The sequence below is a fragment of the Dendrobates tinctorius genome, unplaced genomic scaffold (genome assembly GCF_039654945.1).
Source record: "Dendrobates tinctorius isolate UK_male_01 unplaced genomic scaffold, ASM3965494v1 ptg000062l, whole genome shotgun sequence".
Classification (NCBI taxonomy): domain Eukaryota; kingdom Metazoa; phylum Chordata; class Amphibia; order Anura; family Dendrobatidae; genus Dendrobates; species Dendrobates tinctorius.
The window spans coordinates 471,174-490,237 of NW_027361730.1; the positions used below are offsets into that span (position 1 = coordinate 471,174).

Here is a 19,064-nt window from a genome sequence, read left to right on the forward strand (position 1 = left end):
TTCCAGCCAATTTTGCGTTCAAAAAGTCAAACGGTGCTCCCTCCATTTCGAGCCCCGACATGTGCCCAAACAGTGGTGTACCCCCACTTATGGGGTATCAGGGTTGCACAACAACTTTGGGGGTCTAATTTCTCCTGTTACCCTTGGGAAAATAAAAACATGGGGGCTAAAATTATTTTTGTGGAAAAAAAATGATCTTTTATTTTCACGGTTCTGCGTTATAAACTTCTGTGAAGCACTTGGGGATTCAAAGTGCACACCTCACATCTAGATTAGTTCCTTGGGAACCTTAGATTTGTGGGCTTTCCGGAAAAAGCAGAGGGCAGTGATCCCACCGACTTTATTGAGCAATGGATTTTATCCAAGATCGGCAGAGATACGCTCTCCAGGGTGTTCGCAGTGGAGAGAGCACACCGTGTCCCCCTACGACCCCTCCCACCGGGTAGTCCTCCCCGTACTATGCTGGCCAGGATACTAAATTCCAGGGACAGAGAGACTATCCTCCGGGAAGCCAGGAGGCTGCAGGACCTCACGTTTAATGGAAGCCGTATTGAAATATATCCGGACTATTCAGCAGAGGTCCAGAAAATGCGGATGAAATTTGGCGAGGTCAAGAGAGGAATGAGAGCGCTGGGAGTGAAGTATTCTATGATGTATCCTGCCAAACTGAGAGTAGCGGCATTGGGATCTGTTCAGTTCTTCCCGACCCCAGAGGAAGCCGTAAATGGATGGAGAACAATCGTTCCAAGTTGGGAGCAGAGAGAGACGGAGACGGATGAAGTAGTGACTCTCGGACATATATCCTTTTTTCTTTTTGATGTGGTGCCCTGAGGTACCTGGTTTTTTCAGAACTATTTTTAGGGGTATTGATCCCCGGGCGTTTTTGATGATTCTTGCAATATCCTTGTTAGAAAATGTTATGCGGCCTGATTAGTATTGATGAGCATTCTTGTTTTTGATGGTGGGAGTGATGGACGCCAGAGGAAGGAGACTCAGTGGCTTTATATGGGTCTGCAATAACTGGGGGCTGGCTGTATCCTCTCTCGTTGGAAAGAGAGAATCAGCTAGATTGGGACAGAGGGGAGGGGGGGGGAGTGGAGGGAGGCAGGGGGGGCCTTGTTATGGGGTAGTTCATATACTGCAATACAATATAGTGACCACAGGAGCTCGGCTATATTTTACATTTTTAGGACATAATGAGTGGTGATGCAAAAATTCTAAGTTGGAACATACGGGGAGTGTCTGATCCAAATAAAAGAGCGGCAGTTATGGCAGAAATTAGGAGGCATAATCCAGCTATTACATGTTTATTGGAAACCCATTTGATTAAAGGAAAGGAAAACTGGTTGGAGGGGAAAAAATGGATCACTCGGGCCTATCACTCTATGTATTCAGCTTACGCAAGGGGAGTATCTGTACTGATACACTCATACTCATTATGAAGAAATTGATTCTTGCGTAGATAAGGACGGACAGTTTGTGTCTCTGCACTGTCGAATTTCTGGAATATGCATGATTGTGGTGGCCCTCTATATTCCACCCCCATATTCGAAAAAGAAACTGCAGGAGATTTTTGAGTGGATTGGAGGGAGGGGATTATCCAGTGCTAATATTAGGAGACGTTAATAATGTTATGAATGAATTTTGGGACCGGGCGGGTAATGGGGGTAATTGCCCTAGGAAAAACAAGATGACTCCATTTGGGATATATGTTAGCGAAATGGATATGATAGACTTATGGAGAGTACGCAATGAGGGGAAGAAATGCTTTTCGTGTTATTCGACTTCGTATCACGCTTTATCACGAATAGACTTAGCACTAGGTAATAGGGGCATGGACAGAATGGTTGGGACGGTGGAATACTTACAGAGACTTATCTCCGATCACAGGGCAGTTGTGGTTAGTCTGAGATTGGGAATGGGGAAAGGGAGGAGAGCAGGGGGGACAATTCTCCCGGAATGGCTCAAATGTTTAAACATGGGAACTATTAAAAATGATATTGTTGAGTTTTTTCAGTTAAACGAAGGTACTGCGGATCCACTTATTGTATGGGATACCATGAAAGCTTACTTGCGGGGTTTATTCATACGAGATATCTCGAGACAGAAGACACGAACGAGGCAAGTGAATCAGGAGGCAGCAGATAGGCTTAGCAGGGCAGAGGAAGAAATGATAGTGAGACCCAATGCCGACACCCAAAACGCATTAAAAGAAGCACAAGAGGAAGTAAATAAGTTATACCTACAAGGGATAGATAAGAAAAGGGCATTCCAAAAAGCATTGTTCTATGAAGAGGGGGAAAGGTGGGACATTTATTATCAGTGATTACTGCAGCACAGAAAAAAACCCTCACAAATATATGAAATTGTCACTAAAGATGGGGCAGTCCATAAGGATACCACCGGGATATTGGAGTGTTTTAAGGAATATTATGTTGAACTGTATACCTCGGAATTGAGGGCCTCGGATCTGGAGATGGATAGATATTTACAAGAGATAGCGCTACCTAAGTTAGATGATATTGATAAACAAAACTTGGAAGAATTATTTACTGTGGAAGAGGTAGAGAAGGCTATCCTATCATTAACAAATGACAGGTCACCTGGATCTGACTGGATCCCAGGAGAAGTGTACAAAGAATTAATAGAAATTGTAGCACCCAAACTTAAGCACGTACTTGAGGTGGCAGTAGAGAAAGGGGTATTGCCAGGATCTATGAGGGAGGCTGTAATCGTGGTGATTCCTAAGGAAGGGAAGGATGCCTCATCCGTAGAATCCTATAGACCAATCTCGTTATTGACATCAGATGTTAAAATACTAGCCAAAATGTTGGCGATAAGAATGTCTAGAGTTGTCCCCAAATTGATACATCCTGACCAATCAGGGTTCTTACAAAATAGATCCACCGCCATTAATCTGCGAAGACTTTTTTTGAATATTCAAATTCCAGCAGATAATAGGGGGGAAAGGGTGGTGGTCTCACTGGATGCACGAAAGGCATTTGATAGGGTAGAGTGGAAGTATTTATGGGCAGTACTGAAATGTATGGGATTTGGGCATAGATTTATCTCCTGGGTTAAGTTATTGTATGTAGACCCGAAAGGATATATTAGGATTAATGGGGAGACTTCGGAGGCATTTGGGTTGTTCAGAGGAACTCGTCAGGGATGTCCATTGTCACCGTTATTGTTTGCTGTAGCGATGGAACCGTTAGCGATCAAAATTCGTAACTCCAAAGAAATACAAGGCTTTAGATATGGGGAATTGGAGGAAAAGATCGCCCTATACGCGGATGATATACTCCTTTTCTTAAAAGACGGCGGAGAAGCACTGACTGAGGTCATGGGCCTTATAGGGAAATTTGGATACTTTTCCGGATTGAGAATTAATTGTGACAAGTCATGTATCATGGGGATTGATAGAGAGCTGGGAGATCAAGATGTGGGGGGGTAGTTAGACACTTGAAAGTAGTTAAGGAATTTAAATACCTCGGAATATGGGTATCTATGCCTATATCTAGATTTCTCGAACTAAACTTGGACCCATTACTAGTTAAATTTAAAGTTAAGATGACAGCGTGGTGTAAGCTAGTACTATCAATAGTGGGGAGGACAAATCTAATTAAAATGATTCTGATGCCTCAGTTGATGTACGTCCTCCATAATGCCCCGGTTTGGATTCCCAAGAAAAAATTTTACAAAATTAATACCATTTTTAGAGAATTGATCTGGGGGAAAAAACAAGCAAAAATTAAATTGGAAATACTGCAAAGGGGGAAGGAAGAGGGTGGGTTGGCGGCGCCAAATCCATGGATATACTTTGTGGCAACGCAGGGGCAGCACTTTAGGGGTTGGCGAGAGGAGGGGAACTTGAGCGTTATGGGGAGAGTTTTGGCCCAACTGACCAACAAGAGAGCATTGGTACAGAGTCTAGAAGCAGGAAACTTTGGGAGATTAGGGAAGGACATGCCCACATTTGGACTAATGCACAAAATATGGCAACATATCAAAATTCTTAGAAGAGTTGAGGAATTGACGACATACACACCTATCTGGGATAATGTGAACCTTTCTGAACTATACAAACTGAAGGACTTTATTGATTGGGAGAGGAGAGGTTTGCAATATGTGTGGCAACTATTGGAGGGGTCTGAGATCAAGTCTTTTACTGTTTTGAAAGAAGAGTTTGGACTCCCATGTAGTGGGGAATTTCGATATTTTGGTCTCAGGCATGCATTTCAAGCGCAGAAACAGATAATGAATATGACGGTGCAGCGGGATGTGGTATTGGACTATGTGTGTGCGTCCGGGGGTACGAGAGGTGTTATATCTACCATCTATAGAGATTTATTATATTCTTACTTGACTGGGTTTCCTCTAACAGTAAAATCTAAATGGGAGAGAGAAGTGGGGGAAATAGTAGATGACGCATGGGAGTCTATTTTAGAGTATATACCTAAACTCTCTTTGAGTGAGCCAGGTAGGATATCGCAAATATATATTGTACATAGAACATATAAGACTCCAGAACTTATGAGGAAAATGGGCTTGAGGGATAATGCGGAGTGTCCAAGATGTGGCTATGAACCTGCGGGAATGCTCCATATGCTTTGGTCTTGTCCAAGACTTTCATTATACTGGGAGGAGGTTATAGGGCTTGTTGAGAAGATATACCGATGTGATATAGGAAGGGACCCAGTAACGTGTGTGTTGGGGTATGTGGAGGAGGTGTCGGTGGGGAATGCCTATAAGTCCATCATAGCAAAACTCTTATATATTGCCCGTAAGCTGATAGCTCAAAAATGGATCGATGCTGAACCCCCAACGACTGGGGAGTTTGTTATCCGTGTGAATAACGTAATCCGATTGGAGGAGAGAATTTATAGAAGGCGACATACGGAAGCTCACTTTGAAAAACTCTGGGCCATGTGGTTACAGTGGAGACAATCACATTGAGAAAGTCTGTATTGCAGTTTGGAAGGGGGGGGAGGGAGGAGGTCGGGTTAGGTTATCTTTTCTTTTTATGACGGGGAGGAAATTGAATGTCGTGTATTCTTCTATATGCAATGGAGATGATTTGAAAGCTTTGCTTGAATGTAATTATAACGACATTTGAATATAATAAAAATCTTTGGTTTAAAAAGATTAGTTCCTTGGGTGATCTAGTTTCCAAAATGGGGTCATTTTGTGGGGGGTTTGCACTGTTTAGGTACATCAGGGGCTCTGCAAACGTGACATGACGCCCACAGACCATTCCATCAAGTCGGCATTTCAAAACATCAATACTTCCCTTCTGAGCCCCAACGTGTGCCCTAACAGTGGTCCCCCCCACATATGGGGTAACCTGCGTACTCAGGACAAGCTGGACAACAACTTTTGGGGTCCAATTTATCCTGTTGCCCTTGTGAAAAAAAAAAAATAGCAGGCTAAAAATTTATCTTTTGCGGAAAAAAAAATATTTTTATTTTAACGGCTCTGCGTTATAAACTTCTGTGTAGCACCTGGGGGTTCAAAGTGCTCACTATGCATCTAGATAAGTTCCTTAGGGGGTCTAGTTTCCAAAATGGGGTCATTTGTGGGGAGCTCCAAAGTTTACGCACACAGGGGCTCTGCAAACACGACATGGTGTCCGCTAACGATTGGAGCTAATTTTCATTTCAAATAGTCAAATGACGCTCCTTCCCTTCTGAGCCATGCCGTGCGCTCAAACAGTGGTTTCCCCCCACATATGGGGTACCAGTGTACTCAGGACAAACTGGACAACAACTTTTGGGGTCCAATTTATCCGGTTACCCTTGGGAAAATAAAAAATAGCGGGCTGAATAATCATTTTTGAGGTAAAAAAAAATATTTTATTTTCATGACTCTGCATTTATAAACTTCTGTGAAGCAGTTGGGGATTCAGAGTGCTCACTACACATCTAGATAAGCTCCTTGGGGGTTCTAGTTTCCAAAATGGGGTCACTTGTGGGGGTTTCTACTGTTTAGGCACACAGGGGCTCTGCAAGCGCAACATGACGCCCGCAGAACATTCCATCAAAGTCTGCATTCTAAAATGGCGCTCCTTCCCTTCTGAGCTCTCCCGTGCTCCCAAACAGTGGTTCCCCCCCACATATGGGGTATCGGTGTACTCAGGACAAATTGCACAACAACTTTTGTGGTTCAATTTCTCCTGTTAGCCTTGTGAAAATAAAAAATAGCGGGCTAAAAAATCATTTTTGAGCAAAAAAAAATAATTTTTTATTTGCACTGCTCTGCGTTATAAACTTCTGTGAAGCACTTGGGGGTTCAAAGTGCTCACCACACATCTAGATAGGTTCCTTCGGGGGTCTAGTTTCCAAAATGGGGTCACTTGTGGGGGAGCTCCAATGTTTAGGCACACAGGGGCTCTCCAAATGCGACATGGTGTCCGCTAACGATTGGAGCTAATTTTCCAATCAAAAAGTCACATGGTGCTCCTTCCCTTCCGGGCCCTGCCGTGCGCCCAAACAGTGGTTTATGACCACATATGAGGTATTGGTGTACTCAGGAGAAATTGCCCAACAAATTTTAGGATCCATTTTATCCTGTTGCCCATGTGAAAATGAAAAAACTGAGTCTAAATAAAATTTTTGTGAAAAAAAGTACGGATCAATTTGTGAAGCACCTGGGGGTTCAAAGTGCTCACTATGCATCTAGAGAAGTTCCTTGGAGGGTTTAGTTTCCAAAATGGGGTCACTTGTGCGGGAGCTCCAATGTTTAGGCACACAGGGGCTCTCCAAACGCGACATGGCAACTGCTAAATATTCAAGCATATTTTCCATTCAAAAAGTAAAATGGCGCTCCTTGCCTTCTGAGCCCTGCCGTGCGCCCAAACAGTGGTTTATGACCACATATGAGGTATCGGTGTACTCAGGAGAAATTGCCCAACAAATTTTAGGATACATTTTATCCTGTTACCCATGTGAAAATGAAAAAACTGATGCTAAAAGAAAATTTTGGTTGGAAAAATTAAAATGTCCATTTTTTTCATTCCATATTGCTTTAGTTCCTGTGAAGCACCTGAAGGGTTAATAATCTTCTTGAATGTAGTTTTGAGTAGCTTGAGGGGTGCAGTTTTTAGAATGGTGTCACTTTTGGTTTTTTTCTGCCATATAGACCCCTCAAAGTGACTTCAAATGTGAGGTGGTCCCTAAAAAAAAATAAAAAAAAAATGGTTTTGTAAATTTTGCTGTAAAAATGAGAAATTTCTGGTCAACTTTTAACCCTTAACTTCCTAACGAAAAAAAATGTTGTTTCCAAAATTGTGCTGATGTAAGGTAGACATGTGGGAAATGTTATTTATTAACTATTTTGTGTCGCATAACTCTCTGGTTTAACAGAATAAAAATTCAAAATTTGAAAATTGCAAAATTTTCACCAAATTTCCATTTTTTTCACAAATAAACGCAAAAATTATCAACCTAAATTTACCACTAACATGAAGCCCAATATGTCACGAAAAAACAATCTCTGAATCGCTAGGATGCGTTGAAGCGTTCCAGAGTTATTACCTCATAAAGGGACACTGGTCAGAAATGCAAAAAATGGCCAGGTCATTAAGGTCAAAATAGGCTGGGTCATGAAGGGGTTAAATATTGTCGTCCTGTTGTTGCTTGGATAACCAACTGATCTACTTAAGTAAAGCAATGTTTTACATTGTCCTGTTTAGTGTTTGACTGAGAGCCTATCAGACCCCATCTGTGGTGGGATCTGATTCGCTGTAGTGCATAGCAGACCCAAAAGCCTTTGTCAAGCTTTTGGTTGCTATAGAATCCCATTGGCACCTTAGTCACACTCCAGTGTAGCTAATGGGTTGACAGAAGGAGCCACTCTCCCTCTGTCAAACTCCTTATGTGCTGGTGTCAATATTGTGTGGTAAACTGCTCTTATCAGTAATCACACTGACTCAGAACAGTTACAGCAGGACTCAGCCATGTGTCTGTTGGGCTTGTGCAGTAGGTCACTGTTACAGAAGCCATAGAAGCCATGCAGTCAGCATGACATACATACCTGTCAGAGTACAAGGTGACATGTGTGCGTGATAGATATGTCAAATGCCACCAAGGGGTTAAATTGGAAAGCCCCTTTAAGGCTATGCTCACATGTCCAGTAGTAATGAGTTAAAACAGATCCTGTGGCAATCCACTGGCAAAAAAGTTCTGCAGACACCACTTTTTAGTCTGTTTTTGAAATAACGGATCTCTGCTGGATCACTTTTTTTTTTTTTTTTTTTCCATTTTTTTTAAAAATTGAAGTCTATGGAAAATGTATCCATTAATTACCCATCTGTTTCTTTCAATTGTAACGGATTTTTTTTGTTTACTGGATCCCGTAAGCAAAAAATGGATGTACATGATTTTCACTGTCCCATAGACCTGTATGAGTAAGGCTAAGTGCACACGTTGCAGAAAATTTCTGCACAAAAACCTGAATCCCTTCCCAGAAACCGCACCTATTTTTCCGCGGCGTTTTTTGTGCGTTTTTGCGCGTTTTTGATGTGTTTTTTACCACAGCGGTTTCTAAAAGCATGGGAGAAGCCTAAACCGTGGAAAAAACGCAAAATTAATGTGCATGCTGCGGTTTTTATCGCGATGCGGTTTTTTCGCAGTAAAAAACGCATCAATGTGCACAAAAAGTGCAAAATGCATAGAAATGACTGTGCACCTTATTTTTAGCGGTTTTATAGCGGTTTTATAGTGAAAACCGCGGTAAAAAAAACGCTAAAAAAACGCTGTGTGTGAACACAGCCTAATTGTGTTTCGTGACACTGACAAAATAAAAAAAAATTGACATGTTGCTGTGATTTTGAAGAAATGTGGACCGCCCCATAGCCTGTAATTGATTTGTGTTTTAGTTATGAAAACCCCAGAACATGAATGACAGGTGTCTGAATGAGACCTTAGGGTATGTGCAGACATTGCAGATTTAGATGGGGAGCCGCAGCGTTTTTGGCCGCACGGATTTGTATCAAATCCGCAGTGTAGTGCACAGCCAATGTAAACCTATGGGAAATGGAGATTTGTTGTGCACATCTTTTTGCGGATCTGCAGCGTTTCTGCACTCATTGACTTCCATTGAGTCAGGCACATCCAAAGCAAAACCGCAGATGTAAAAAAGATCTGCAGATGTAGGTGCTAAAAACGCTGCAGATTGGAAGGAGGGAAGTGTGTGGGCGGAGCTATGTGTGTTTGTTCGGGGGTCTTCGCGTGTGTGTGTGTGTGTGTGTGTGTGGTCTGTGGGGCTGTGTGTCTGTTGTGTAAGCAGCCATTGTCTGATGGGTCTTCTGCATGGCCGATGATGGGAAAGTAGTCCCATCAGACAATGCATGTCAAGTGTAAAAAAGAATAAATAAAAATACTGAACATATAGTACATACATACATGCATTAGACAGTACATATAACAGAGTGCATACTCACCAATCACTTAGTCCCCGAAGCCTTCGATCTCCTAATAAAATAATAAACCAACCTATACTTGCCTTTCCGCCGTATTCCTGATAATGAGTGTCCCACGACAATCTCCCGTGTAGAAAACTGACAGTGTGATGTCAGTGCTCTACAGGGGCTCCCGCGATGAACTGACAGGCTGAGGTAATCCTCCACTGGGAAAGAGGTCCCGTAACCCTAATTCTCACGCAGAATTGCTGTAAAGCGAGAGCCTGAATTCGGGTAACCTCAGTGATGCACTGCAGGAGCCATTGTCTCCTGTCAGTGTCACTGGAGGCCCTGTAGAGAGGAGGTCCTGTTGTGTCATCTCTATAGGGGAGAACGTCATGGGACACTTGTTATTAAATGGACTATGTCGGAACAGGGAGTATTTGTTTTTTTTTTTTCAGGAGATCAAGGGTGTCGCATGGATTAGGCGTGCAATAAAATTGGAAAACTGCAGTTTTATTTCATTAAAAGACTCTTTCTGGCTGTGTGTTTTTATTTAATCCTTAACAGCTATAGGGTTAATAATGGATAGGTGTCTTTGACACCTCTCCATTACTAACCCGGCTTAATATCCCCTTACAAAGGTGACAATCCCTTATTACCCCATATGCCACCCCCACAGGGCAGTGGGAAGAGAGAGACTGTGCCGGAATTGGCCTTTTTCTTTTTTTTTTTTTTCCAAAATTAAACATTGTTCATTAATAAACATCTGCCTTTTTATTATGTACTAGCTGAAGAGCCTGGCGCTGCCCGGGCATAGTAACTAACTGTGGTTAGTTATAACAAATTATCAATATCCTCCATCCCATAGTCCCGTGCCCATATACCCATCACACATCCTCCATCCCATAGTCCCGTGCCCATATACCCATCACACATCCTCCATCCCATAGGCCCATGCCCATATACCCATCATACATATCCTCCATCCCATAGTCCAGTGCCCATATGTGGATATGGACCCATCGATGGATGCATCGAACAATCTGTGTGTGTGTAATGGAGTATGCAAAATAAGAGATTGGACAAAGAAATTACATTACAACTTTTTGTTTTTGTGTTAAATAGTGTTGTGCACATTAATTGGGACAAAGCATATTTTTAAGTAAAATCGTAAGTTGGTTACCAGTCAGTGATTCAAACCAGTTTTAACTGCTTTTGAACAGGTGTGAGTGCCTGACTGGTAACCAACTTACGATTTTACTTAAAAATATGCTTTGTCCCAATTAATTTCCACAGCACTGTAATCTCTTTAGTTTACAAAAACGCAGACAAATCCGCAGGGAAAAAACGCATGAAAATATGCACAAAAACGCATCAAACGCACAGATTTTTACATGCGTCTTCTGCCAAGAGATGCAGATTCTGTGCAGAAAATTCTGCAGGCAAGTCTGCAACATGTGCACATACTCTTAGGCTGTGTGCCCACGTTGCGTTTTTTAAGCGTTTCTGCCGCGTCTTGCCGCTGCTTAAACGCTAACAAAAAGCATCCCATGCAATCCTATGGGATTCCGCAGTTGCTCTGCCGATGCTGCGGATTTTTCCGATGCGGAATTGCATAGCGAAAAAATCCGCATGTCCATTAATTTTTCGGAATCGTGGCGATTCCGCTGCTATAAGATTGCATTGAAACGCTCATTTTACGCATGTGGCTATGCCCACCATGTGTAAAGTGAGCGCTTCATGTGTGGATGGTACCCAGGGTCTGGAGGAGAGGAGACTCTCCTCCCTGCCCTGGGTACCATATTCCTGTAAAAAAATAGAACTAGAATAAAAAATAGGGATATACTTACCCTCGGTCAGCCCCGAGTCCACAGCGGCACTGCCGGCAAGTTCCGTTCCCAGGCATGCTTTGTGAGAATGACCTCTGATGATGCACACGACCATGATGTCACACAGGTCATTCACTCAAAGCACGCCTGGGAACGGAACTTGCTGGCAGCGCCGTTGAAGGCCGGGATTGCCGCTGAGGAGATCGGGGGGCCGCCAGGAGGTGAGTATATCCATAGTGGTTTTTTTTTTTTTTTTTTTTTTTTAACATTCTATCTTTTACTATTGATGCTGCATAGGCAGCATCAATAGTAAAAAGTTGGTCACACTTGTCAAGCACTATGCTTCACAAGTGTGACCAACCTGTCAATCACTTTTCCAAGTGATGCTTCAAATCGCTTGGAAAAGTGCTAGCATTCTGCAAGCTAAAAACGCTTGGGTTTTGCGGGAAAACGAATGCGAATTCCGCATGCGTTTTACCCGTGGCGGGGAGTTGTGGAAATGCTGCGGACAGTTCCGCAGCATTTCTGCAACGTGGGCACATAGCCTTACAGTGCTGCTTTGTTCTGGGGGGAATCCCTCAGTAGACAGAAGAATAGAGGTATCCCCTCTATTGTGTATATATTTTCCTGCTAGGTCTAATGGGCTGGGGTTGTCTTCATGCAACAATCCCTATTAACGTTGGCACGATAACACAAAAAGTGAATATTACCAAATTGCCAGTTATTAGCTATTGGTAAGGGAAGTCATAGAATCAGAGTGATAGCCTTGGAAGGGACCGCCTGGGTCATCATGTCCAACCCCCTGCTCAATGCAGGATTCACTAAACCATCTCAGACAGAAGTCTGTCCAGCTTCTGTTTGAAGACTTCCATTGAAGGAGAACTCCACTAGATTTGAGCGCATTTGTTCGGGTTCCCTCTTATTTGGCAAGCTATAGCGCTTACTGAATAAGCTGCAGAGGGAACCCGGCTTCCTGGATCCCGCCGGCTGATCGGTTCCCTCTGCTGATTTCCCTCTGCAGCTTATTCAGTAAGCGCTATAGCTTGCTGAATAAGAGAGAACCCAAACAAATTTGCTCACCTCTACTCGTCGCCTCTCGTGGCAGCCTGTTCCACTCACTGATCACCCTGTCAAAAAGGTTTTTCTAATATCTAATCTGTGTCTCCTCCCATTTAGTTTCATTCCCTTGCTTCTAGGTTTTCCTTGTGCAAATGAGAGCTTATCCCGCTATAGTGTGACTGCCCTTGAGATGTTTGTAGACAGCTATTGAGTCTCCTCTGTTTTCTCTTTTGCAAACTAAACATTCCCGAATCCTCTAAAATGTTTGTCTCCATTGTATGAATCCAAAATGTTACCTTTAAAATCTAGCTTTATTTTGAGAATTCCTAGGCTGCTTGAACTTACTCCTCTGAGAAGTTTGTATAGCAAATGTAAGTCTTAGCAAGTGGTGTTGTAGTGATATCAATTACTTTATATCATACAATATATTGATGGATGAGAAAAACCTTTTCCATGAGCTTACTACGTAAATTTGAATGCAGTCTTAGAATTGTAAATGTAAAGGGACATTTAAGTTGAATATAAGCTCTTTATGTAGCCTGCTTGAAGTTGGCGTAATCTTGGTAATGCCGGTATTTAAACGTTGGGGTGGAAAGGAGTTTGTGTATTGAAACAGGCATGTGTATTCCCTGGATGACATGAAATGTGCTGTAGAAATTCTTTTGTAAATGAAAATGCTTTGATAATGGGCAATAGATGCCCATTCTGTTTCTCAAAACTCCAGTGCTACACAGAATTTGATTTCTGCGAGAGGGCACTGTATCTTTGATGGATGTTTACCCCTTGTTTACCCCTTTTATCACTTTTAAGGGTATCTGAATAAGAATCTGTTGCTGTCGGCACCCTGAATCTCACTTTTCAGTGGGTCGGACAGATGTACCATAAGCACTAGTCTGTAGGAAGAAACCATACCCCTTGCTGCCTTTTCTCTGTACCATCAGTGTTGGAAGGATCGTGGTCCCAGGAGTAGTGCTCTCATAGAAATCCTTTGCCACAGCAGTTCTATATTGTTACAGGAGTGGCCTGATAATATACAGTGGTGTCCGAAAATGGCTTGAAATTAACAGAAAATGAAGTATTTCTCCAAGAAAATTACTGCAATTACACGTTTTGTTATACAAATGTTTATTTCCTTTGTGTGTATTGGAACAACACAAAAAATGGAGAAAAGACAATTTGGTCAGAATTTCAGACAAAACCCAAAAAATTGGCCAGACAAAATTGTTGGCACCCTCAATTTAATATTTGGTTGCACTTCCTTTGGGATAACTGCAATCACTTCATATAATTATTAACAAGCTTCTTACACCTCTCAACTGGAATTTTGTACCACTCTTGCAAACTGATCTAGGTCTCTCATATTTGAATTGTGCTTTCTCCCAACAGCAATTTTAAGATCTCTAGACAGTTGTTCAGTGGGATTTAAATCCAGACTCATTGCTGACCACTTAAGAACTCTCCAGCGCTTTGTCAATTTCTGGGTGCTTCTTGGCTGACAACACAAACCCAGCTGTGCACTCATATGAAGAATACCAAAGGATTTTTGGTCTCAATTTCATGATGCCTTACACCCAGTGGCAGTGGCTACAAAACAACCCCAAACCATCTTTGAACCTCCACCATATTTGACTGTAGGTAGTATATTTTCTTTGTAGGCTTCATTCAGTTTTCAGTAAACTTTTTAAATGATGTGCTTAACCAAAAATCTTTATCTTGGTCTCATCTGTCCACAAGATGCATATTTTTTTTTTTTTTTTTTGCCTTACAGGGAATCTGTCACCTCATTTTTGCTCTGAGATGCGGCCACCACCATCAGGGGCTTATCTACAGCATTCTGTAATGCTGTAGATAAGTCCCCTATGTAACCTGAAAGATAGGAAAAACGAGTTAGATTATACTCACCCAGGGTCTGTCCGGGAGGTCCGATGGTTGTCCGGGTCCTGTGCCTCACATCTTCTAGCGATGACGTCCTCCTCCTTACTTCTGTCGCGCTCCTGCGCAGGTGTAATTTATCTGCCCTGTTGAGACCAGAGTAAAGTACTGCAGTGCGCAGGCGCTGGACCTCTCTGACCTTTCCCGGCGCCTGCGCACTGCAGTACTCTGCTCTGTCTTCAGTAGAGCAGATATAGTACGCCTGTGCAGGAGCACGACAGAAGTAAGGAGGAGGGACGTCATCGATGGGAGGCACTGGACCGGACCGTGACACCCATCGGACCGGACCAGATGCCCGAGTGAGTATAATATAACTTTTTTCTTATCTTTCAGGTTACATCGGGGGCTTATCTACAGCATTACAGAATGCTGTAGATAAGCCCCTGATGGCGGTGGCCGTATCTCATAGGCCAAAAATGAGGTGACAGATTCCCTTCAAATTATGCTAGAGTTGTGGCCCATATAGCTTGATTATGACCCATTTTGTGGATAGGATGTAATTTTCGTATTTGCTCAATGTCTCCATCTGGCCACTGCATTTTGAGTCGTGGCATATTAAATACAAATCTGCTTATTTTAGATCCTGTGTAGTGTCGGTTTACTGTAGGCAGATACCAATATATGGTTTACTTTGCTGTTCTTTGGTTTTAGAAAACTGAAAGAATAAATTTAAGCTTTCAGGCTCTTGGATTTGACTGTCAGCACTGGCCTACAAAAGGCCTTTATGAGCAACGTGGCAGTTCATTGTTGCTTTTGCTGACCTTTAGGGTAAGTGCACACGTAGTTTTTTGGTTGTGCGGATTTTGTAGAGAAATCCGCAGGACAAAAGTCCTGGGGATTAGCCTGCGGTTTTGCCCTGCGGTTTCAAGCCTCATAATGATAAGGTGTGAAACCGCAGCGGAAGCCGCTCAAAGAATTGACATGCTGCGGATTGTAAACTGCAGCAAAACCGCGCAGAATGTGCACTGCATTTTTTTTTTTTTTTCTCATATGAAATAAAGGTACTGTAAAACGCAGCCGAATATGCTGCGGACCCGCAGAGCCAAAACCGCTACGGATCCGCAGCGTGTGCACATACCCTTATACATTGCATACGTGTGGCCGACTCATTTGTTGTAAAATTGTCCCGTAACTGCTTATATTTTTCCTGTTTTGTACAGTAGGTACGTGAGATGTGTGTAGGTGGCAGCATACCATTGTCCCTGACTCCTTGAATTTCTTCTGTTTTTACATATTTTTATATATTTATGCTTAAGAGGTGTCTTTTTGTATATAGGTAGCATTCTATATAAAACAGTTTTAGCTTTTTCTTGGCTCCAGGCCTAGTACTTGACATGTTAATAACTTTTTAGTATTTTTATTTTTTTTTTGTTTTCTAAGTCTACAACAATTGGCACGGAAAATGTTTTGTATATATGCCAGTTACTTCTGGTGCTTGGATCCGTTTAGCATTGTGCATTGAAATCGTAACTGCCTGTGCTCCTAGTTCTACTTTTCCAGTCTCTCTCAGGGTCACATTACAAATGAGAGGTTGCAGGTATACAGATGGCTATATTTATAGCTGGCAGAGTTCTGTCATCCTATAAAATGTCATGACAGGAATGCATCCCTTTAAGATTGCCTTGCCTGGAAATGAGCTGTATACTGCTGCAGTAAATTAATGTGGCAAGTGCATGGATCTCATTACAAGCATAGGGAGGACCTCTAACTTGGTTTATTAAAAGGTGGTAAGGCTCTCTCCCCCCCCCCCCCAATTAGCTATGCATGCAGTGGTGAAAATAAGTATTTGATATACTACCAACTTTGCAAGTTTTCCCACCTACAATGGTCTGTAATTTTTATTGTATTGTGGTGTAGTGACCACTGTGTCCGCTAGGGGGCGCTGTGTGGATGTCCGAGGAGAGAGGATGAATGGCAGTCATGAATGACCATTATGTATCTCAAGGTGGGTGGCCTTGAGATGGAGACTGATGTGTGTATTGATCAGCAGTGATATTGCTGAGGTGTTTCAATGTGTCAGGGAGAAGTATCCAGGTAACTAGGGAGACTGGTGGGCCTAGTTACCTACAAACCCACCCAGGGGGTGTGTTTAATACACTATAGTAAAAGACTGTGAGTGGGTCAAGGACCTGTGATGAGGTCATAGTCATGTGACCCGGTGGGCGTGGATAGGACCATATATGGTGGCCAGGGTAGGTCACAGGTGGTGAATGCAGGGACCTGGTTGGTCCAGAGCGGAAGGTCCCGCTAGGAGAGGTGTCTCCTGGCTCACAGCATGTGAGGTAGCTGTGAGCAATGGCAAGGTGTCCCTGAGAGTTCCTTGGAGGGAACGAACGTGTGCGGGATGGTGAAGCCGCATGAGGAACCCTGACGGATGAGATAACACTGAGGCTGAAGAGCCTGCGCAATGGACACTTGCATAACCTGTGTGAGTACAGGATAACCAGAGTGAAGCTCTGTTATGGACGCTAAGCTGTTGTATATTGCTGCTGTGGGTTTATGATGGAGGAATAAACCGCATGGACTGTTATGGTTTATGAAAACCTGGTGCTGGAAGTGTTTGATTCACTGCCAAGCGCGTGATCCCTTAACTGAATGACACGGGCGGCGCATGCGCAGATGGAGATCTCAGCACCAAGATCTCGGGAGATGAGATCTCGGCACTAAAATCTCATGAAATCTCTTGTGGCCGAGATCTCGTCTCCTGAGATCTCAATCTACATATGCGCCGCCTCCAGCGGTCATTTTCCTGGAGACCAACGCATTACAGCAATGGAAGTGTGGAGGCTCCAGGCTTTCACAAAATGTCAGCGGAGCCCCTGCACCACTGAGCATTTGCGACACTGCCGCGCATCAACCTGGGATGAGTACATCCGGACTATAAGATGCACCCCCATTTTTCTCCAAAAATTTTTTGGGGAGAAAAGTGCATCTCATAGTCGAAAAAATATGGTATATTATAGGCAAGTAAAAGTTATACTATAGGTATGATTTTAGTAGGGGCTAAGTCCCCTAAATACCTATACCACCCAGTGACTGCAGACTTCCGTTTTCTGCCAGTGTGCAGCGTGCACACTGGCAGGATTCTCTGGTGTTGCTGGGCGGTCATGTATGCTAATGACATGCTTGTGGTCGCGTGGCTGCCCTCACCAATAACACTGGAAAGTCCTGACAGTGTGCTGTCAGGATTCATAAGTCGGTGGTCATATGGGACTGCACGCCTTCATCCCATGCCTGGACAACCTTTTTAAAGATGAAAGACATAATCTAGTCTTCTGTAGTCTACTAGTTTTAATCACAAAGCTCTTTCAGAATTGGGCAGACTTATTATCTTCGTTCTATGTAATGTATGAAGACTGTAGCTCTTAATTGAAAGACACTTGGCAGGTCTGAATTTCTAATGGATGCGAACTTCTACCACAAATGGAATGAGCAGGAATGTCCGGTTGTAAAATCATTGTGCTCGGCATGCTTGTACGGGTATGCTGATATCTTTGTTTTATGTATGAAGAATATGTGATATGATCTGTTACCTGCTCAGGTATGGACACCAGGGCATCTGGCTGTAGTGTTAGAGGTTAGTACTCCGCCATGTTGTTTTTGTATTGTTAGCTAATGTTGTATGTCTTCTTGCAGAAAATACAACCTGTCTTATAATGACGGCAGTGCAGATTCCTGGAATCTATTTTTCACTTGTGACAAGAGGCTCCTGTGTGTGTAAGTGAACGTTGTGTGCCTGGCTTTGATTTCTGCATGGTGGATATCTGTAAGGACATAATGTGCTCTGTGATTCCTGTATGGTGGCCTTGGTGTGTGAGAAGACCTGTTGGTGTGCCGGCCTCTGAGTCCTGCATGGTAGGGACCCTTTGGTGTTATCGCTAGGAACAAGCTGGTAACAGTTGTCTTTCTGTGAGGATCTCGAACAGTGTGCCTAATTGTAATATTATAGGAAGCGATCTCTACACAGAAAATTCTACAGGATGCCCCACATACGCCTTCAAAGTAATTACAACTATTTAAAAATAGTCTTTACTGAAACTTAAAGGCATATGCTCTTTAGCAACTTATTGTCAGTTTCCAGAATTCTGTAAAATTCTCTATTATAGATATGGCTCATACTAGCAATCACCCGATAAAAGGTCAAAAAGCTTGGTGATTGTATGTATTGGTTATGCTGGCATAAAGTCAGCAGCGCAATGCATTTGTATAAACAGGACACATGCTGGCAATAACAGGATACTGTATGGGGACAGAACAATCGTGTTATGGACCGTTCTGTCCCCACCATTGTACATCGGCCTGTGTAACAGCCAGGGTGCATGCACCTTTACAGTAGTTAGACATTGTAATATGTAGTTATGTTTCTGTACTCCAGAAGTATTTTTGTCTTTTCATTGAGGTCTTAAAACCATTATCAGCTTTGTTGCTTACTTGGATCTCTAGAGCTTTTTTGTTTCCTTTTGGACCCCTTATTTGGTCAACTAGGACCAGAGTATGCCTATGAGATGCTCCCATAGAAGTCAATGAACATCTCTAGTTTGCTGGTTCCTATTGGGTATGTGGCTGCCATAAAGCATCTCAAAATGCTCATCTAGCTATGGCAAGATGACTGCCCCATAATAATGTACAGCAAACAGAATACGGAGATACATGCAGGTTTGAAATAAAAACTAAATTAAATTAGTATCTGGATTTAATTGGAAAAGGGACTCAGGATAGCATGACTGTTCAAACCAAGTCCTGCCGCTCTGTGCTTCGTGGCGGAGCCAATAGTTGATATAATCCTTCCCTCCTGCTTATTTTCTCTCCATCTCCACCCCTCTCTTCTGACAGCTCTGGCTATA

At 42.9% G+C, this 19,064-nt stretch overlaps 1 protein-coding gene across 1 annotated transcript in view; it reads left to right on the forward strand.

Moving 5' to 3' along the window:
• Nucleotides 1–19,064, forward strand: part of UBE2H (ubiquitin conjugating enzyme E2 H) — a 72,795-nt gene that overhangs the window by 20,633 nt on the left and 33,098 nt on the right. The window lies entirely within an intron of this gene.